Below are 23,547 nucleotides of genomic sequence, written 5' to 3' on the forward strand. Positions count from 1 at the left end.
TTAAATGTTTCACTTTAATGTTCATGTCGTGTCCTAGAGTCGTGTTTAATTATTTTAAATTACTTCATTGCATTGCAAAACATTTTCATTATTTGTTCGATAGAATTAATATTAATTTGTTGCGAGTTCGGTGGCGACTTTTTAAAATTAAATTGTATCAAGTTGATCTGTTTTTATTTATTAATTTTGTTTATGTGGTCATGAAGAGGAGTTTATTGTAAGCATTTTATGAGTCTTTTCTAATAAAGCACACTCGTAGTCACGCACTAGGGAAACCCTGCATCATGGGTGCCATGGGCAACAATAAATTACACCCAAAGTCACAAGACAAAAAAATGTTTGTGCCTTACAAATATTTGTCCCGGCCCGGGAATCGATCCGGAGCCTATTTACGATTAAGATATAAATTTTCGTTTTGTTTTGTTATTTTGTTGAATTTTAAAGTTGGTTTTTGTCATGTGACAAAAATTTTGTATTTTTGTAGACTGTTAAACTAATAAGTACAAAATAAAAATATAATAAGTTTTTTAAATTTTTTTTATTAATTTTTTTTTTCAAAAGACTTGTTTTTTTCATGTGCAACGTCACCATTAAAATATTCATTTTGGGATCTCAAACTAAACGCGTAAATGTTTATGTCCTGCGCATGAGTGTGACCACCAGAAGGTTAACAATCTCTGTGTACAAATAATTGCATGTGGATATATTATTATATAAAAATTATGAAAACTGCAAACAAAGTTTTCATAATTTTCAAGGCAAGGCGAATCACGTTGATTCTAAATTCCTATTGCCAAGAAACAAATGCTTTGATTAAAACAAAGACACTAAATTATTTTTGTTGAAGTGCAGTCTCTGTTATTAACTAGCCTACGCGTAAATATTTCACAAAGTCTCTCGGGCAGGTGGAGCAGGTCGTAAATTTTAACTTTCAGCGTTATTTAAAACCAGATTAAAATACGCCGGTTGCGATGTGATGTAGGGGTAAAACCTTGGCCCTAATATGTATTTACGCCTGTACCGTCCTTTAGCAGTAAGTTAGGTGTAAAAAGATAGTAGAAGCAATTGTTTAGAACAATGCCTTAATTAGGTTTAACAATAATAGTATGAAACAAAGAAAGATTTAGTGACGCTGTAAAACATTCTAAGGTAATGATGTGACGCTTACGTGTTTATATTTCAAGCATGTTTTTTTACTTTATCTTTTTGTTTATGAGTTTAAGCTCTAGACGGTTTACAGCCATGATTAGTAATGAGAAAAGACCCGCGGGTGTCATTTGGGGCATTATAGTCAAGTTCGCCTGCATGCATTTACGTGCAAGTGTGATAAAAATTATATTTCATAAATGAGTAACGAAACATTAAACCTTTTATGGCACACATGTTCTAGCGATCAAAAGTTGTTACAAACTCGGTCATAGCTCATTTCAACTTGTGTCAACAAGTTACAACTTGTTACCATTTAGTCTAAACTGTTGTGCCCAATAATGATGCTTTGCATTAAAATTCTCTTACCATCTAGGGTTGATTTATAAAAATATTTTACAAAGACGTGACGGAAATTTTTAAGCGCTCTTCTTCCTAAAAACTTTTAGGAGTAAAAAATTTGTACCAATAAGGTCATTTTATTGTTTGTCTTTAATCAAATTTGAATGTAGCTATAAAACTCTAATTATTAAAATAAAATACATTAGAGAAATTTACAAAAACAATATTTTCCATGATACCAGGAGCGAGTCGTGCGCTTGATTGTAAGCGACACGTCTATCCAAAGCAGTTGCGGTGCTACTCAGAACTTTTGTACTGCAACTGCGCCTGTCACCTTGAGAGTCAACGTGAGACATAAGTTGATATGTCCCTTGTGGCCAGTAATTTCACAAAAGCTGTTTGCTGCACAGATCCGACGTCGACAAGCACTCGATGGCGACTGACGGGGCAACAAGCGGGTCAAGATCTCGTTTAACCGGTGGGCAATTTGCAAATTTTGGGATAAATCTGAATTGATACCTAATAGGGCTTCAGTTGGAAACCAAAATTTTGCAGGTTCTCAGCAGTACTTTAATACAAACGTCGCCATAGTACCAGTAGAGTTTCATATGAAAGAGTTCGTCCAGGGAAGTACTGTCACCTTACCTATTTCTACCGCCAAGCAGTAATATCAGCATTACTGCGTTCCGATTTTGAAGGGTATATTAACTGGCACATGGGACTTTTCAACTTATCTGTTCTTTGTGATTTGAATCTCAGTGGCACTGCAACTGTTATGGACAGGTGTGTCGCTTACCACTGGGACCACGACTTGTTCGTTCCGTCACTAGGTATCAAAAAAAAATCTCCGTATTATTATAAAAATAATGTGCAAAGATAGACATTTTGTTCTTGAATAATTTATTTTAGACTTATAATTAGGCCTATTTTTAGTAGTTTATTACATACGGCACACAATATATGTTTCCGGAACTGGTCACTTACACAACAATATTTAAAAAGTAATTACAACATTTGAAAACGGAACTCTTTGGCTGTAGAACACAGTGTGTTTCATCTGACTGTCACTTGTTTTTACATTGTGGCGTCATTTTTGAAATTGGTTGTCTACATCACCTTGGATTTAACTTGTGAAAATTTTCGTAGTATGATTTTCTACGATTTTAAGTGTTATTTAATAGCTCAACGGAGCTTCACTCGACTTCAAACTGCTTTTGGCGAACAAGCACCATGCAAGACGACTATTTATAGCTGGTTTGCAGAATTCGAACGCGGTCGTGTGAATTTCAGTGACGAATTTCGTGATGATCGCCCGTCCACTGCTGTGAACAACAAAACCATCGATGCTATGCGTCGTATGATCAAAACAGACAGGCATGTGACATACCATGAGATTCGGGTATCTTTAGGCTTTTGCATGAGTCAAATACGATCAATATTACACAAACATTTGGGTGTGAAAAAGCTGTGCTCTCGGTGGATCCATACCATTTAACTGAGGCTCAAAAAACGGATCGCGTCACTTGGTGCTATACCATGCTTACCAGGTTCAACGAAGGGGCGCCAAATTTGGTGTGGGACATAGTAACAGGTGACGAAACGTGGGTTTATAGTCACAATCCCAAAACAAAGTAGCAATCGAGCGTATGGGCCGAGATGAGCCGTAACCAAACAAAGTGGCGCGCTTGCAAAGTGCCTCTAAGCGGATTATTGCTTTTTTTTAAATAAAACTGGACACGTGGATACTTTTGCTTTGGAAAATCGTTGTACCGTGAATAGTGATTGGTACACGACCATTTGTTTGCCGGAAGTTATTGACAAACTCCGTAAAAGTAACCGTAAACGCTGTCATCTTGCACCAAGATAATGCCAGTTCTCACACGGCCAGACAGACAAATGAATTTTTGAAGGTGAACAACGTTGACCTTATGAGCCATCCCGCGTACAGTTCCGACCTGGCATCTTGTGACTTTTATTTATTTCCAAAAATTACGAACCAGTTACGCAGTAAGAGTCTGTCAAAGAGTATGAAAAATATGTTTCAGAGATTGTCACGAAGGAGTGGCATAAATGTTTTTAAAATTAGTTCATTCGTATGAAAAAGTGCATGCAACGCTGACGGAGAATATTTCGAGAAACAATAAATTCATTTCTGACCATTTATAGTATTTTTGTCTTATTCATTCCGGAAACTTATAGTGCGCCCCACATATAATCCAGTAAACGATTTCCTAGCGTATAACAAATTAGCACAGGCTTTGGACAATATCCTTAGGTGTATCGTATATTTTTTGTAAGATCGTTATTTAATAGTAAATACTTAAACCATTTGATCTAGCAAAACAGTTTTTACCGCTTCTCATCAGGTAGCCACTAAGCTACCACCACGCTCACTTACCCCTAACTTAAATTGTGAAAACAAAACAATTATATTTAATTACCAAATCGTGCATTATTAACTTAATAACACTAACACTAAACGACGGCCGTGTCCACTTCAACTAATTTCAAGTTGACACCATTTAAGTGCCCGGCAACTTGAGCGGGCTCAAATCAATTTACATGCCGTGACGTCACATCCAATATTGGGTAGTCGAGGGGTCTAGCCGCAAACCACTAGACAATATTCACCATCTCCATCCTGCTGTCACTTTTTATTGAAACAATTTGGAAAAGAATTTTCAAATGTTATTTCTGGATATTTTTGAATCTAAATAAAATATAATTTTTGAGATAAAGTTTTTTTATGATAGTAAGCGTGTGCCTGGTGGTAAGCGATACGGCTGTCCATAACAGTTGCAGTGTCCCTCACAGCTTCGCTTCATCGCAAAGATCTGAGAGACACTGCTACCGTGCCCGTCACCTTGAGACATAAGTTGTTAAGTCCCAGGTGCCTGTAATTTCAGTAGCACCCTTATCCTTCAAAACCAGAACAGCGGCAGAAATAGGCAAAGTGGCAGTACTTCCCTGGGACAAACTCTGTCACAAGGTGCTCTACTGCTTATAAAGTAGTTGCAACAATTAGCATTCATAATAAATAACCTTGAAGGCGGATTCAAACTATCCAGCGCGTGGTGGTTACAACAATAGGCAATAGAAACAAAAATGTTTCGACTTCAATTTCACGTATTGTTACGGTGAAGCCGGCGTCGAAAGTAGAGCAAACAGCAGGTTAAACAAACTTTAAATGTCACGCGGCAAATTCACAGAGAGACCGCCATTATTTACTTTCCAAGCGTCTCACACATAAAAGCCCATCTTGTCAATGGGCGTTAGTTTAAAAAGCATTGACCATTGACTTCACTCCTTATTTTGATATGGTAACCCTAATGCCAACAAACATTATGTCATAGGACTACGTCAGACAACTAATTGAACTGAACAATTAAAAAGAAATTCATCCAATTCGTATCTGTCAATGATCCGGCTCTTGTAGGATCAAAGATGTTCGGTGTTCTTGATCTGTGGACATTCGTTCGCGTGGAAGTTCTTGCTCAGGATCGAAATTGAAACGCTTGTTCAAGTGACTTGCTACTGACTAGATTTTTTGATCGACATGTTTCTACTTAAATACTAATTGTAGTCTCTCAACTAGCACAGGTGTCGGCGAGTAGACGGTCAGCGTGGTGCGTGAGGCGCAGGGGGCGGTAACTCTGATACGGTGTGCGGGGTGCGGAGGACGGTGACGCGCTCTCGTGCGTCTCGGTGTACGAAACAGTATCAGTTCCGAATCCGAGCAATGACGATCCGAAACGTCATAGGGATCATTGTATTAGGTGCATGAGCGATATTCGAAGTGGGTCCGAGTTTTCTGAGATTTGTATAGTCTCGATATCGGAATGAATACGAATGGGATGCAGTACGTAGCTAATAGTTAATACGATTCGTGGATAACTTAGTAGGTAACTCGTCTTTTTTTTATAAATAATAAGTGCGCATTTTACCTCCATCTCACCTGATGGAAAGTGACGATAAGGTCGACGATGGAGCATACACACCTAAATAATGCCTATTCACTCTCGCCTTGTCAGGCCCAAGTTATAACGTTCAGGAAACAAGTCTGCAGGTAGGGTATTCCACTTCATAGCCGTTCGCCTTATAAATAAAAAGCATAACGTTTCGTGTGAATCTTTGGAATATCCACAATATAGGGGTGAAACCTAAGCCTACGCCTAATCCCCCGGTGATGGACCTTTCCATTAAGCGAAATTAAATCGTGTAATGCCATCGCACACTCTCCGTGATATATCCTGTAAAATACTTAAATTTTTAGGAGTCGTGTTTTCACACTGTATAGTGTACATCCTCAGTTTTACTATACATTTTTTTCCCAAGTGATTGATTCAACACTTCCACTGTTATGCGGATTCAACCAAAGCTATTTGGGATTATGTAGACTCTTACTGCTTTATAGGCTGGTGCGCGCTTGATGACAGCTTACACAAAAGTAGCACTTGTCGCTCTGCCACAGCTCATTTTCCTAGTGTTTGATGTGGATCAGACACTGGATAGTAGCCTCTAAAATATTTTACGCCTTTTCATGCTCTAGGGATCGAGGAATGTCAATCTTTCGCGTACACTGTAATCTTCAGTCCTAAAGGTATTTTTACGACTTTCATTTTCGTCACAGGAACATAAATAAAATCTCTGTCGCTTTGGAATGAAAATTATTCAAATTCGGTTTGTGTAAACCGTAATCTAAATTTGTCTTCGACATCGTAGGTCTGTCTTTCGGGCTCGGTCTAATTTGCCCCGTCACAATAAGGTTGATATTGTCTTAACCAAGGGTAATTTGACTTTGTCGAACTATAAGTTACTGTGATTCAAATATGCGGTCAAATCTTTTAACATTTTTAAAAATTAAATAGTACACACCCGATTTCAAATTGTGCTTGCCTTTTTTTATAAGACGGAACGAAATAGTCCCGCGCCTGGTGGTAAGCGACACGCCTATCCGTAAAAGTTGTAATGCCTCTCAGAGCTTTACATCGCAAAGATCGTATCGGCACTGCTATTACGCCTGTCACCCTGAGATATAAGTTCACAAATTCCATGTAGCTGTTATTTCACCAGCACCCTTCTAAACTGAAACGCAGTATTTTTTTTATAAATTATAAGTACGCATTTGACCGCCATCTCACTTGATGGAAAGTGACGATGAGGTCGACGACGGAGCATACGCACCTAAATAATGCCTATTCACTCTCGGCCCTTGAAAAGGCCCAAGTTATAATGTTCAGGGAACAAGTCTGCAAGCAGAGAATTCCACTCCATAGCCGTTCGCCATATAAATGTGGAAGCGTAACGCTTCGTGTGAATCTTTGGAATATCCATAACATAGGGGTGAAACCCAAGCCTACGCCTAGTCCCCCGGTGATGGAAAGGGGAAGGCGGAATTAAATAGTGTAATTCCATCGCACACTCTCCGTGATATATCCTGTAAAATACCGATTAGCAGGCAACTTTACGGCAGTGTTCAAGGCTCTGTAGCTTCGCCCCCACTAATTCTGAGTATCCTACAGCCTCTTGGCACGGTTTTCAGTTGAATTCAAAGTGGCCAGTTGACATGTAGCAGAGTCATCCCTAAGGTGGCAGCAATACTCCATGCACGATCGGACTTGTGCTTGGCTTGGTACAGCTGAAGCAACTGTCCCGGTGTAAAGTAACGCTTCACCCTGGAAAGGATGCCAAGCTTCCTTGCTGCATTTTTGGCCGTGATTTCAGTGTATCTGTCGAAGTTTAAATTGGACGAAAAGTCCATTCCAAGTAGCCGGAGATAGTCGGCTATCGGTATGGATATATCACGAAAAGTCGGAATCAGCTCAAAGGGACTCCGTTTTGTGGAAAATAGACACTCCTGCGTTTTGGTAGCGTTAAATTTGACAAGATTGGCATCGCCGCAATCGGAGACTGCCTTGAGCATCAAAACCAAACGGCTAACCATGGACTCTCGACAAGACTGGATTTCCTCTCCTCGCATTGATCGTCTGTGAAATAAGGATAATATTAGCTAGGATTTATCCTTTTATGAAGCATATTATGTAAACAACAAATTGAATTCTACTACATTACACTTAAAGCGATAACTGGCTCCGACATACATTTATTGTTACACAATTTACATCATTGTGTAAACAGTAATATAAAACGCTATAACGCCTAACACTTACCCCTACACGGATGTTGCAAAAGCTTAACTTAGTAAACATAACGATGTGCTCATTACAGGGCAAAGTTAGTTAAGTAATTGCTTACTTAAGTATGGCAGCTATACTTCCTGTCAACGAAGTTTATTAATTTTATCATTAACTGGAATCCTCTAAATTAAGTGTCAATTCCCAGGAGATATTTGTATTCTTGGAACGAGTGTTAAATAAGTCAAGTGGATGTTTCCTTACAGAGTACGGGTTTTAACAATGGAAAGGGTTTTATTTTTTGGTCATCATGTCATTATATACCGGAGTCAAAACATCACCTTATTCATGTTAGGCAATCATTCTTCATCATCATGTCAGTTTATTATCGGGCAATTTGATAGTCAAATTAGCATAAAATATTGCTTTTTTTAAACTAACAATCGCAGTTTCAGTTTACGAAACGCAAAGACTGCACCACTCAGTCTATAACACAGTCTGTCAATATGGCACTTCCAGTTAAGGTTCGAGTCCAGAGTGAAGTCAAGGAACTTACTCTCATTGCATACCGGCATCGGATTGCTTGTTACACACGGAGGAACTGTGAGACCTCGACCCGAGAAAACCATGATGTTGGATTTAGTGATATTCAGCAGCAACCCATTCGATGAAAACCACATTTGGAGCTGCTCACACCCTGCATTGATTCTCTCTCCCAGCTGATCGTACGTGCGCGCGCTATGAGTATGACGTGTCATCTGCAATAATATGGAGAGGCCGGCTGTGACGGCAGTGGGAGGGTCATTTGTGTATAATAGAAAGAACGTGTTTCCTAAGGCAGACCCTTGGGAAATTCCTAAATTCACACTACCACGAATGGACTCTAGTCTTTTACCGTTCGGGGATAAATTAATAATAATAATAATATATATAAATAATAATTGAATAAAGGACAATGATAAAGAAATGAAATGAATTTTTAAATATATTGCAATATTTAAAAATAACCCTGAATAATTACAACGTGTTCAAACTAAGACGTACCTAAACCAAGTACTTCGTCTTCGTCGCCACTTTGCAAAGCAAATGTATACACAGTATACACACAAAGTAAGTCGGGAAAGTACACACAATGTAAGTCGGTAAACAAACTGAAGCAGAAATATGTGATGTTCATTAGTTGCGCCACGTTCAGGCCAGTTTTACCTGCCTCTTAATAGCCGATCGTTACGCTAGATTGCTATTTGTAGTGATGTCATTTTTAATATCGATAAACATGAGAATTATTAATAAATAAATAAACTAATAATAAAATGCAATGCAGAACAGAATGGCGTGTTAATGAATCCGAAAGATTGTTTGTTTAATGAATCAATCAATTTATTTTTCACGCCACAAGCTCGGAAAGGCTTTCTTTCTCATTAGAAATCTGCGCGCAAAAGCATTTTGAAATACGAACTTGACGATGGACTGTGGTGCACCTCTCTTTTTCTTACTACGAAAAAAGATAACGACACATTCAACGCGATTTGTCGTACATTACATATTTATGTAATATAAATCCGTTGGTTTGTTTTATTATTATTGTTGACATTAAATTGACAATGACAACTAATTGCGTTTATTAAACTTTATTACTATATTAAGAACTAAAATAATTACAAAATTATAAGTACAGGCAAGAATAAAAATTAATGAGGTGCAAACTCGGAACGCATCCGAAGGTAAACTTTTTTTTTGACTAAAAAAAAACTGATGTTTTATAGTTCAACTGTTTTTCTTTCATTTACTATTTTCCTCGCTATAGTGACGTGAAAAGTTGTGTGTTTCGCTCGGCAACAAAGCAGTTTGAAACCCTCGCTACGTTCAGGAATCTATATTTCATCCTTCGCTTGCTCAGGTTTGAATACAAGCACACGGTCAAACAACAACTTTGCAGCCTTAGCTTAAATAACTAAAGTTGTCGTAATAATATACAACATTACGTTCTTATTTTAAATAAATTATAGTATGCAATTATATATAGGTACGTAATTCAAATGTTAATTACAATTACTAATTAATTTTCAAATAATATTGAAAATAATGCAAGTAACATAAAGTAAAATCCATCATCATCGTCAACTCATTTGTACGTCCCATTGCTGGGCACGGGTCTCCTCTCAGGCGAGGGATTAAGTTTTAGTCCACCACGCTGGCCTAATGCGCGTTGAAGACGACCTTTTCTGAAGGCTGTGAATATTCTTCGAAGAGCTGGTTTCATCACGTTGATTTTCTTCACAGAAAAGCTCGTGGTAAATTTCTAATTAAAGTAAACTTACATTAAATAGTTTTTTAAATTAAAAAGTGCGCATTTCGCCTCCATCTTACCGAATAAAAAACTTTTTTAACAGGTAAAATCTTTACTAAAAAATAAAAAACTTTTCAAATAAAATTTACGAAGTTTACAAAACGAAAAATCGGCCTCGTTAACAAGCATCAGTTACTGGGAAATTAAAGGAAGTTTATAAAAAACGACTACCGGATAATTTTCCATTTTCGAATTAGACATAAAAATGTGAAATAACCGGCCAGTGTTTTGAAAAAATACTGCATTATTTTGGAGATTTCGCTATTGTTTCTCTAGTTGGGATGGTACGTGTAGCAAAGTAATAGAAAAATTCTACTTTCAACATATCAGAAAGGCACTCTTTTTAGATCTGGACCTAAATTCTTTGTCTATAGTACTTATTTTTGCTAATAATTATCATACCAAATATGACGCTACTCAAACACACTACTGCCTCCTGATTGGTTAAAATATAAATGGTATTTAATTGGCCAATCACAGACACTTCTAATCGATCTTTTTGATCTTTTGTTTTGTAGCGTTAAAGCTTTTGTTTGAGTTTATTGTCGCGGATTGTTAATTAAACATAAATTAAGTTTTAGATGCGTTTCATTATTGTAATTTACTCGTAGAAAAAGTGTTGTATGCAATAATTATATAATTAGGTCTTAAAATAATAATAATAATAATAATAATAATAATAATAATAACGCACACAATCAACATAGCCCCGCACTAGGGAAACCCTGTGTCGCGGGTGCCATGGACACACACATAGACAGCCACAAATTACACCCAAACTCACGAGAGAAATAAATGTAGGCCATACAAATATTTCTCCCGGCCCGGGAATCGAACCCGGGGACCTCTGCGTGGAAGTCCGGTATGGTAACCGTTCGGCCACGGAGGCAGTTAAAAATCACGTACCTACTACACGGTACTCGACTTTAAGAACCTCATAGTGCAAAGATTGCATAAAATGCAATTGTAACAAAATTCAAAATCTATAATGCGCAGAAAGAAACGCATTTGAGGTCTATTTGGTGGTGACGTGCGGGTAGCGACGGCGGGGAGTGTCGAATCGAGCGCGCGATTGGTAGATAAGTCGACCTTGCTTTCCGTACTGCGTCTACGTCACGCTGACATCCCCACATATATTCTATTCCAGTCTGTCACGAAATGCCACGTGGTTTGGTATGTAAACAGTTAGTAGTGCAAAAAAGAACCGCTACCGGGTTCACCAGAACCTGCATGGTAATCCATCAAGTACACGTGCGTGTCTATTCTTATGGCATGATGTGAAACGTTTAGTTTACGCGGGGGATACGAGTGTCGAACTTTCTGCTTTCAAAGTTGTGGAGTCTAATGTTGAAAGGAAACTCACGTGCGGATCTCTGCATAGGTCGTGGTGGCTGCAGTATGGAGCCAGCCACCAGCTGTGGAGCTAGGTATTTCTAGCAATACTTTCATGTAACCTAAAATTGGTAAGTACCAAATCTAAATTACAAAAAACCACTTTTCAGTCAACTTTTCTAATTAATGTAAATAAATAGTAAATTATTACAATACTAGTACATAATCATAATTAATAAAAATAGGTAAATAAGCGATCGAAGAAGATTACGTATCGCTCGGTGAAGCGGGTGGCAGGGTCACTGCCCTTGTGTGGTGCATGTGACTTGAGACAATTTTGCAAAACTTTACTATACACAATTAGCCAGAATATTGATCAGAATATTTTTTTATATTTTTAGATGATTTAGCATTATTTTTATTATTAATTTCTTAAATATGGCGAGAATGCAAATCAACACACTTTGTAAAATTAATAAGTGAAATGTATTATTTGTATGGCTGAATTAATAAGTGAAATCTAGTATATAAAATTATTTGTATGGCTGAATGATGATGTTGATGATGATTCATATTAAAGTCTATTAGTAGCAGTAGAGCTCCTTGTGAAAGAGTTTGTCCAGGGAAGTACTGCCACCTTACCTACTTCTGCCGCAAAACAGTAATATGAGTATTACTGCGTTTCGGTTTAGAAGGATAAGGGTGGTGGAGAATTACAGACATATGGGACTTGTCCACTTATGTCTCAAGGTAACGGGCGCAGTGGCAGTGTCCTTAAGATCGATGTGATTTAAAGTTCTGAGTGGCACTGCAACTGTTATGGATAGGCATGTCGCTTACCACCAGGCGCACAACTTGTTTATTATAAAAAAAATTTACTTATATTAAAATCTTGTTTATTGTAAGAAAATATTCCACCTGTAAGGGTAGCAAATTAGGGGATAAAATCAACCACTTTCCGTTAACCGTTTTCAATAAAAACTTGGCAAATAGATGTAATTCCATAAACTTTGTTGGTTTTTTTTATAAAAATGGTGTAATCAACTTTCAAAATTCCTCAGTGGTCGAATGGCTTGCACACCGGTTTTCATAGTGTCGCCATCTCTGAGGTCCTAGGTTCGATCCCTGGCCAGGTCAGTATACAAACTAACTTTTTTATTATTGTCTCGGTTGTGGGTGTTTGTGGTACCGTCGTTGTTTCCGATTTCCATAGCACAAGTGTTTTAGTTACTTACTTTGGGATCAGAGCAACGCATCCGATGTCTAATATATAATAATAAAGTAAGTACACTTTAAATTTAGAAGACAATCAAATATTGCGTTGTGAAAATGAAGTTTTTCAAACTGGATTTTTACTTTGAATTATGAAAAGCAATGCTACAAAGTGGAGAGAACTTCTGTAGTTCATGTTCATTAAAATAGTTTTGTTAAAGTAAGGTATTGTATGTATTCGAGGTGGAATTGAGAAACTACCTTTGACCTTTGACATTCAAGTACACAACTTTATCGTCATCACGTCTTCACTTCAAATCTAAAACTTATTACATTATTTCCGATCTGTCGCTTGACATGAGAAGCAGACAACTTGTTTTCAGGTAAGTGAAGCAAAATATTTTGAAAATTGCTCCTGAGGCTGGTCGTATTGAAGCCACTGACGCATAGGATAACGTCGTTATCGAGGTACTTAGCGTAGAGTAGACATCACTGTACAATAGCTTGCTTTTACGGGATCAGAATGAAGACTCTATTATAGCATGAATCGTGATTAGGTGCCTAAAATGTAAACAGAGGCGATAACCGAGCAAAAATTACATTACAAATGGTAGTTTCCTATTTTTAACGATAACAAACGTTAGAACACTTTTTCAAACTGTAATCTGATAAAATTTTGCAGAGACACTCGCTTTATTTCAGAATTTATTTCTTTACAAACCAAATTAAAACCATTTCGTCGTTAAAACCATTCACCAGTCGTATAGTATACGTGTTCTATTTAGTTCAGTTGATATATAAAATAAATCATTGGTATTGTAAAATACCTTTTGAAAACATCGGTTTTATTGTAATATATATTGTCTCTCATGAAAATTTGTAGGAATCGTGTTTTCACACTGTATAGTGTATGTCCCCAATTTTACCATATATTTTTTTCCAAGGCGATTGATTCAACACTTCCACTGTTATGCTGAATTAACCAAAGCCATTTGAGATTGTGTAGACTTTTAATGCTTTGAAGGCTGGTGCGCGCTTGATGACAGCTTACACAAAAGTGGTACTTGTCGATCTGCCACAGCCCGTTTTCCTAGTGTTTGATGTGGACCAGACGCTGGATAGTAGCCTCTAAAATATTTTACACCTTTAGGGATCGAGCAATGTCAACCTTTCGCGTACACTGTAATCTTCAGTCCTAAAGGTATTTTTACGACTTTCATTTTCGTCACAGGAACATAAATAAAATCTCTGTCGCTTTGGAATGAAAATTATTCAAATTCGGTTTGTGTAAACCGTAATCTAAATTTGTCTTCGACATCGTAGGTCTGTCTTTCGGGGTCGGTCTAACTTGCCCCGTCACAATAAGGTTGGTATTGTCTTAACCATGGGCAATTTACCTTTGTTAAACGATAAGTTACTGTGATTCAAATATACGATCAAACCTTTTAACAATTTTTTAAATTAAATAGTGTTTTTTATAATACCAAGTAACGGAACAAAAAAGTCGCGCGCCTGTTGGTAAGCGACACGCCTATCCATAAAAGTTGCAGTGCCTCTCAGAGCTTTACATCGCAAAGATCTTATCGGCACTGCTATTACGCCTGTTACCCTGAGATATAAGTTCACAAATCCCATGTACCTGTTATTTCACCAGCACCCTTCTAAACTAAAACGCAGTATTTTTTTTTATAAATTATAAGTGCGCATTTGACTTCCATCTCACCTGATGGAAAGTGACGATGAGGTCGACGATGGAGCATACACACCTAACTAATGCCTTTCCACTCTCGGCGCTTGAAAAGGCCCAAGTTGTAATGTTCAGGGAACAAGTTGCAGGCAGAGAATTCCACTCCATAGCCGTTCGCATATAAATGTGGAAGCATAACGTTTCGTGCGAATCTTTGGAATATCCACAATATAGGGGTGGAACCCAATTAAATCGTGTAATTGCATCGCAGACTCTCCGTGGTATATCCTGTAAAATATCGATAAGCAGGCAACTTTACGGCGGTGTTCAAGGCTCTGCAGCTTCGCCTCCACTAATTCCGAGTCACCCATAATCCTCTTAGCACAGTTGTCTATTGAATCCAAGGTGGCCAGTTGGTATTATCCCGGTGTAAAGTTTCGAGGTGGTAGTGGACCGAATCGAGATTTGAGTGAAGACCTCGGATGTTAGTGAGGTGCTCTTATAATGGGAGGACGTGCAACCGCTGTGTAAAGTGAATAGGCAGGAAGAAGACAGTTGAATGAGGCGCTGCGTCGTATTCAACCAAGCAGCAAGCTCACGCTGCCTCACAAGGGTCCCCCCCCCCCGGATATGGCCACCTGGTCCACCCTTCCGGTCGCCGACCGGCAAGGTGGAGAATTCCGGGATTTTTCGTTGGATGGCGGGGCAGCCTTTCACGGATAGCTTTCCTGCCACTGGGGCTTGGGCTTCGGATTCCGCTAGCCTCCAGAACCGAGTGCTCAATATGGCCGTACAAGCAGCTACAACGCTTCATCAAGCGCAATGCAACTGTTTAGACCCAACCTCCTAATGGCAATTCCCGAACATGAGTCGGAACACGGTGTAAACCTTTTGGCGACTCGACTGCGTCGGGATGGTGGTAGCTAGCCACGGCCGAAGCCTACCACCGGTAGTTGTTGTACTTTAGCACCATCCAGGGGTCACTTTGAGGGTTTCGAGGGTAAACCTACGGAAACCAGCAACATCAACCCCCAATGCTTATATTACTGTTTGGCGGCAGAAATTGGTAAGATGACGAACTATGTAACAAGGAGTTTTGTTGCTATTCAGTCCGTACATTTACAACTTTTGTAAATTGAAGCACTTGAATACGTTAATCAAACGACACACCTTTTGTTGAGTGATCTGGTGAAGTCGGATAATACTTCTACCATCACATAATACCACTAAATAATACCCTCTTTGTATGGTGTAGTTAGATTTCGATTACCGAATAGTATCGAACGTCAATGTCACCTCGGTACACTCATGTGTCGTAGTAGATACCGCTACGTTTTCACTGGTTGATCGTCCTGGCTCTAATACACGTACGGTCGTGTACAGTTTTCAATTGTTGTCAATAGAAGTAACTAAAAAGTATAGCTTTTTTATCCGTGACATTAACGGAGAACCATTAGAATCTTTACATTTACTCAGATCATGTCCTCTTGAAAACCAGCGATTCGTTCTGTGTACCGTCTAGGCTCTCGGGTTTCTCTCAGAGAATAGTTTAAGGAGACTGGTATCGTGACTGTGGCATCACAGTACATTTACTCAAATATTTTATATGCCCGTAAAAATGTGGTGTATACCATTTCAATAAGTAAGAAGATATCCATAATATTAACCTTAGAGCTAAGTCTAAACTCATGGTACCACGATTTCGTTTAGCCAAAGTTAACAACTCTTTTATGGGGAGCTGTATACGTTTGCACAATAAGATTCCGGAGCATATATTAAGTTTGTCATTTCCTAAGTTTAAAAACTACATTAAAAATTTTTTGATCGAAAAATCATATTACAAAATTGAAGACTACGTGTTAGATAAAGATGTATGGAAAGACGACACGGCTCCAGAATTCAAAGTGTATCCCATAGCATTTAAGTTTATTTGAAAAGAGCCATCCCTAGAGTTTCTTGCTCGTTCTTCTCAGGGAGGTCAGCGTAGTGAACGAGCAGTAGCTTAAATGTAACGTTTTCAAGTGTAAATTTATTTTACCTATGGAATGGAAAATGTTACTAACAAATTATATGGGTCTATGCCCGAAATAAATGATTCTATTCTATTCTTATTAATAGTAGAAATAGGCCACTGTTTATCACATTTCTGTATGTGGTTAGTATTTTTCAAGCTCACGCATGTAATCAAAAGAACTCTTTCGTTAATTTAACGATCTCCATTAACCATTTTGAGATGCCTGCCAAGAAGGGACTGACGATTCCTTCTCGCATCTTATCAAGATATCCATGGCACTTAAGAGTTAACAACAGCTTAGATAAAACATGTATTTTGGAATCGGGTTTCCATATTATTATGTTAATATTTCGGTTCGCCAATATTAAAATCACAATATTTAGGTACATATTATCATCTTCACGTATCTACATAGATCTGATTATTATTAATAAATGTTGAGTTACGGAATAACTATAAATTTGTCAAGATTTAGTGCTTTAATGTATAGATTAACTCATTTCTCTTCGTATGCATTTCACATCGAGTATATAACCAGAAATAAGGGCTATCCATCCCTGGCAACTCACCAGGCAAATGGGCCTTATATCACTTTTAAATATCAACTGTCGTTTGCACTGAAATCACAAATTACAAAGCTGAAATAGTACAGCGCCAACAACCTGTGATTACGTCTTTGTATATTCCAAAAATATTCTGTACTTATTGTAATAAAGATAATATCTCTAAGTATGGGGGGTTATTCTAATTACAAAACAAACGTAATTACATTTCATCGGTAATTAAATATCAAATGTACAATTTTTCAATTTTTTATCCATTACAGCAAAGCTCAAGCTAAACTGGTGATTTGAAGTAAAACAATTGACGACACCCGTCAATTGTTTTGAATTCGGGCTGGCCAATCGGAGCGCAGTTGTCACCGTAATGATATGGCAGAATAATTTTCAAACAAATTAAATGACATTTCGTCTTTATTTCTGGTAATATACTCGATGGCATTTCATAAGCAGGGACCTAGTATCCTCATAAGAATAGTCACATAACTTCGGTGACGACTTGACCAGTGGATAAAAAGTCAGCCACTCTTTGGATACCCCTTGGAAAATCAGTAACTCTAACTTGGCATGTAAATCAGTGACATGTGAGGAATTTCCGATTTATATCTGTGTTGCACTGGTTCCGCATGCCTTTAGGCAAACAACATTCACCCATCTGATCCTAGTCAAACCACGGCGCATGATCTTGACGCGAATGCCGAGAACGGGTATACAACGCGCATTTTGGTCCCATTCATCACTGTCTTGTGTTCGAGCTTTGCGAGTCGTTTCATTTATTTCCGTTTAATTACTAAGCCTCATTATTGTTGGAGACCTGCCTTATCGCTGGACTGAGATAGTAAAAGGCTTCCTTAAAAGCTACGGAGTTTCGAAAAGAAAATCGATTCCGTCTTCCATCAGTGTCTTTGCTTCGTGCACTTATATTTCCATGGTCCAATTTTGATAGCACAGGATCATAAACAGAACAACTGGTCCTCCAGGTCAAAGTTTTCTTTTTTAGACCAGTGTCGTATTCTCGTCGACATCGAGTGACGCTATTAGCTACACAAAGGAATACGGACAAACTGTCACACATATCAAGCCAGTGTGAAAAAAGATCATTATACAGATATTAATGTTCATGTCGGCTGTAGAAAACGTTTTATTTTTTGCTTTTCCACAACATTGCCTTTGAAATCAACTTAAGAGAAGAAAAGAACTTGTCAGCTAATAATTTTTTCTATCAAAAAAGTACGATATTTCATATCGATACTTGACAGCTTCCCAACCCTGCCCAATATAGTTGGAGCATCGGTGTACGATAATGCTGCCGTTAATCGCAGGTAAGCCGTGTGAGTTAACGAGGTTTCTTGTTAACTTTGCACAGGAACTTCATGGGTTAAAGTGTTTGAGGATAGATTGGGTTCTTGACCTCTGAGTTGACTATAGTAGCGATTTAGTAATCTTTGGGTATGTCTATATTATGTCGTATAACAGTTTTGGGCATAATTTATAAAAAGCGTAGCGGAATAAGAGTAGACCTAAAGATGTAGAAGAATGAACTTCATTTGTTCGATACAATTTGGGAAAACTGCGCCTTGAGCTGTAAAATGTGGAAAGAAAAATTGAAGACGCCTTTATTCGGCTGGGGAACGGTTATAGCATGTAAAAAATATATAAATCCGTAAAATTGTCTGTATATGGGAAATTACGCAGCTGTATTGTTTTATGGAATTATAAATATACGTAGAATTTACACAAAGGTTTGTGTAGACTGCACGACTCAAAATTAAGGAATATGAAAATTTATGAATATTTTTATAATTAGAAAAATACAGATCAATTCTACGGCAATTTCATAAGAGCTCCATTTTATAAATTTTCACACATTCGGCATCAGTGAGCTGGAATCATTCACACATATCCATATGGACGTTTTGGATATTACATACGTGACGTCACTGATGCGTGAGTAAGTATGCGAGGTATGCGTTGTACGTAAACGCTTAAACCGATCATAAGTTGATAGAGGGTCAATTAATATAAAATTTTTACCAATGTATGTTCTATAATTCTAATCATCATCAGCGTATCGCAGTCCACTGTTGGACATATACCTCTCACAATGTGCGCCATTTTGTCGTTTGTCACATCCATCGTCTGTCATCAGTCTTTTTAGAGGGCGTCCTACACTGCGTTTGTGGTCTCCATTCAAGAACCGTTAGGTTAGGTTAGGGAAACCGAAGTTATTGACTCTGATAGATGTGGCTAGTCCTCGACCACTTCAGCTTTTTTTTTTAATAATACCAAGTTGTTTTTGTTCCTGTTCTGTTTTTACGAGTATTTTGATTTTTGTTTCTTTATTTTTTTCACAAAATTCCGGGCGCAAAATATTAGAAAATAAATATGGCTGTTTATAAAAATAACAGAAAATGACCAAAAATAGAATGTGTATGGCGTTAATTGGAGGTATTGTTGTCATGACGGTTCACAGAAGTTGTATTGGTCCGTCGCGTGCGATTTACCGAGCGCACGGGGTAATTTATATGATGTAACAATCAAAATAAGCCGAATTCTATTGTAGATCTAAAAAATAAATGGGTGACGTAGATATTATTTTGGTATTTGTTTTTTACACTATTACAGGTGTTATAATAGGCTGAATATTATTACTTAAAAAATGATAGTGTAGCGGACGGGCGCGTTAAGGAAGAGCCGCCATTGGTTTTAACGGGACCTGTAAAGAGTCCCGGAGAAAAAAAAGAGAAACATTGATTAGAAAAGCAAATACACGCGATTTGGTAATAGTAGAGCTCCTTGTGAAAGAGACTTGTTAACTTATATCTCAGGGTAACTGGCGCAGTGGGAATGGCGCTCAGATCTTTGTGATTTAAAGCTATGAGTAGCAATGCAACTTTTATGGGCAGGACTCATGTGGAGTAGATAAATTAAAGCAGGAAATTAATAGTAGGCCGAATGTAGGGGTTATATTCGGCTACAAGCTCCCACCAGCATGACCATAAAGCCGTAAGAGCTTCCTTCGACATACCACCGCTTTAGAAAGTAGTCCAATGGACGCGATGCGCAAACTTTAGCAAGCCAAACTCCTTGCTCCTCTTGATTTTATTATCCCAGCTGAAAGTCTCTACCCCGGGCACGAGTTTCAGTGGTTAATATTAATATCTCCAATGACATTAGGTCAACTTTAGTGTTTGGTTATTTTCTGTTATTTTTGTAAACAGCCATGTTTATTGACTAATATTATGCTGCTCTAATTTTGTAAAGAAAAAATAAAGAAACAAAAAACAAAATAAAAAACAGAACAAGTCGAAAAATTTAAGTGACGTAGTCTTTATTGAAGGTATGGAAATCCTTAAACCGTCACGAGTAATCGATGTAGAGACAACATAGTGAAATGGGGATATTATATGAACTCAATTCAAAGCCATTGTGGTTGCGGATCCCCCACAAACATGTCTTACTTGCTCTCATGTCCACTGGGTTAAGGCAACGGTTATGGGTCAAAGTCAATATCAAAGTCAAAGATTATTTATTGCATAGGTAAAATAAATTTACACTTGAAAACGTCACATTTTAAGCTATTGCTCGTTCACTACGCTGACCTCCCTGAGAAGAACGAGCAAGAAACTCTAGGGATTGCTCTTTTCAAATAAACTTAAATGCTATGGAATACACTTTGAATCAAATTTGTGTGGATTCTGGAGCCATGTCGTCTTTCCATACATCTTTATCTAACACGTAGTCTTCAATTTTGTAATATGATTTTTCGATCAAAATATTTTTAATGTAGTTTTTAAACTTTTTTAAACTTGGGCTTAGAGGGGGCTGCTTACTGGGTCAAAGAAATAAAGATCTAGTTTTTTTATTGAGTTTTATCATTGACTCGACAAGAAGAATGGACAGAACTGCCGCTACCCCCAGGCGGCTAGTCTCATTTCCAATTAAGATTGCAGTGCAAGCAAATCGAATTTGTCTGTTATGTTTTTATTCATCGTATTCCAATGTCATACGTAATACAAGCGACTTTTCATCCCCATATTACAAAAAGTAAGGGGAGAATAAAAGGGTAACTTAGAAAATCCGTCTACAGTCGATTTCACGTAGTTGTTTACTTGGCTTGCGAAGATTGACCCAGTTAAGTAAGGTGAGGGGAGACCTAGTATATTTGGGCATTTAGGCGGATGTTACACTGAGAATTTAACAAATCTATGATATCGAGTTTTTTGTTACACATTTCTGTCACCCGTGACAAGGTCCCAATCTGTAAAGGGCCCGAAACGTTGGTTTGTTTGAAAAAAGAAACATACGTGATTTAGATCCGAAAGTTTCATTTTCTATATCTATTATAAATAAAATTTACATTTATGAATAATTATTATTAATAAAAATATCGAACATGAAGAAAAATTCCGTCAATGCGAAAGGTCTAATCAGACACGTTTGGTGACTTTTTATTATGATATCAATAATTCAGAGAACAAATCCTACGCCTGATGTTAAACGACATAACAACAGAGCTTTAAATCGCAAAGACTTGAAGTATGCCCATCACCCTGAGAATTAGGTTGACAAGTCCCATGTGTCAATAATTTCACCAGTACCCTTACCCTTCAAAACGGGAACGTCGGAACGCGCAGACATAGGTAAGGTGGCAGTACTTTCCTGGGCGAACTCTTTTACAAGGAGCTCTATTGCTACACTGTGGCTTTGTAGCTTCCAAGTGAATGGATTGGTCTTTAAGGCGAGGTATTAGAAGGCGAGCCTAGATTTTAGAAGTTGAGGTGTAATATGATATAAGAACACGCGGAGAAAATTTAACACAGATGCGACGTTCACAAGCGCCTGTTGGCGATATTTTAATTTTTAGATAAATGCGATTTTAATAGCTAAAGGATATCAGATGAAAACCAAAATTTAGCGGGTTCTCTTTAGTACTAAAAAGAATAGTCTCATAAAAAAAAATATGTGCAAAGTTACATATTTTATTCTGAAATAATTAATTTCAGACTTTATATTTTAGCCGGTTTTCGGGATTGTATATGATCGGGTAAAGTTAATCCTGTCATGTAACTAATTAGCACATTCTTCAGACAATATCCTTAGGTATATCTTATATTATTTATAAATGTTATTTAATAGAAAATACTTAAATCATTTGATCTTTCAAAACAGTTTTTCCGCTTGTTTTCCGGTTGCTCGCCTTAAGTAGTTTTAGAACGTTTTCAAAATTTAAATAAATTTCGATATAAAAAGCCTGGGCTCGTCCGGGATTTGAACCCGGGACCTCTCGCACCCTAAGCGAAAATCATACCCCTAGACCAACGAGCCGCTTGATCAATCGATGAAATTATCTATCTCAAATCAGAAATATCTATTTGTACCGATTAATATATTTATAAATAAATTATTGTCAAATGATAGCATATCGTCATGATTATCAAGTCGACATTTTAGTACGCCTCATAAAATGTCATAAACCTACATTTAAATGTATATTAAATGCTTTATGTCGATATTGTAAAATCAAACCCTATTAGAACGACGTAGGGCTTAGAGTTTATTATTATTAGGAAATCAATAATAAGTTATAGTTACGCAACGACAGCAAAACTTAAACACCTAAGATTTTATCTAGCAAGACTATGGTACTCGCATACACAGGTAGCAGTGTTTTCAAGTCCTACGTTTGCAATCCCAAGAAAATTGGAAAGAAATCCTGAATTGTAAAAAAATATCTTAAGTCCTTTGCACTACAAGGCTAGCACAACAGGGCACGAATTGCGTGAGAGGGACATAAGGCGCGATATACTTGCTATTTTCGCATAGAAATCTCGCATTTTATGTCGCTCTCGCGCAAGTCGCGCCCTGTCATGCCAGTCCTACTAGAGTTCAATGAATGAACAAATTATAACACTTAAATTAAAATTGATACAAAACAGTGTGTTACAAAACATCACACCAACGTCATATCACCATTCTGGTAATAAGAGGAAAGACGGTAACAGCATTGCACTTTTGGCAGTAGTTTCTTTTTAGCGTAACGATGAGTTGTTTACATTAACATCTCATTACTGGGGTATTATTTTACCATTAAACAAGCGAGAATTTATATTTGTGATTTCGGCATCTAAAACTAGTTCATCTTGTTCACTCATTTAAATTTAAATATAATAATAATAATCTTTAGTTTACTCTTACAAGGGTACAAAGTTTTATAATGTAATTTACATGAAAATGCTTAAATAATAGAGTACCTTTGCAAGAGACGGGAGTCTATACTAGGAACTAGCCTGTGTGACAGATCTTCAGGCGAACCCTACCTGATAAAACCGTGTTTGAAAAAGCAGTTGCAATGTAAATAAATTACAAACATCAATTTTTACAATCATTGTAAGCTATTGCAGAAAATGATAATATAATAATACAAATAAAATGATGATAATTTAGTGACGTAAGTACAACCAGTAAAATGAAAGAATAAGCTAATATGACACTAAAAAAAATAATGATAAAAAATGAAACAGTAAAACAGAGATGTGCATGTAATTGCATACTCCCAGGATGTGTGTGTGTGTGTGTGTGTGTGTGTGTGTGTGTGTGTGTGTGTGTGTGTGTGTGTGTGTGTGTGTGTGTGTGTGTGTGTGAGTGCATGCGCGTGGAGTACATAAATTCCAAATCAATATAGAAGATCTTCTGTAGTCTGATAATCCAGACTGAGTAACCAATTCGTTATTTTATTCTTACACTCATGTCTAGTCAGAGGGTAAAAG

The 23,547-nt window shown here is 37.4% G+C and overlaps 1 non-coding gene across 1 annotated transcript; it reads right to left on the minus strand.

The window, feature by feature from the left end:
* Nucleotides 1-22,033: 22,033 nt before the first annotated feature.
* On the minus strand, nucleotides 22,034-22,105 carry Trnap-agg. The gene has a single exon. It is a non-coding gene; the product is annotated as a tRNA-Pro (tRNA).
* Nucleotides 22,106-23,547: the final 1,442 nt, after the last annotated feature.

The sequence above is a fragment of the Hyposmocoma kahamanoa genome, unplaced genomic scaffold (assembly GCF_003589595.1).
Source record: "Hyposmocoma kahamanoa isolate Upper Pololo Valley unplaced genomic scaffold, ASM358959v1 95, whole genome shotgun sequence".
Lineage (NCBI taxonomy): Eukaryota > Metazoa > Arthropoda > Insecta > Lepidoptera > Cosmopterigidae > Hyposmocoma > Hyposmocoma kahamanoa.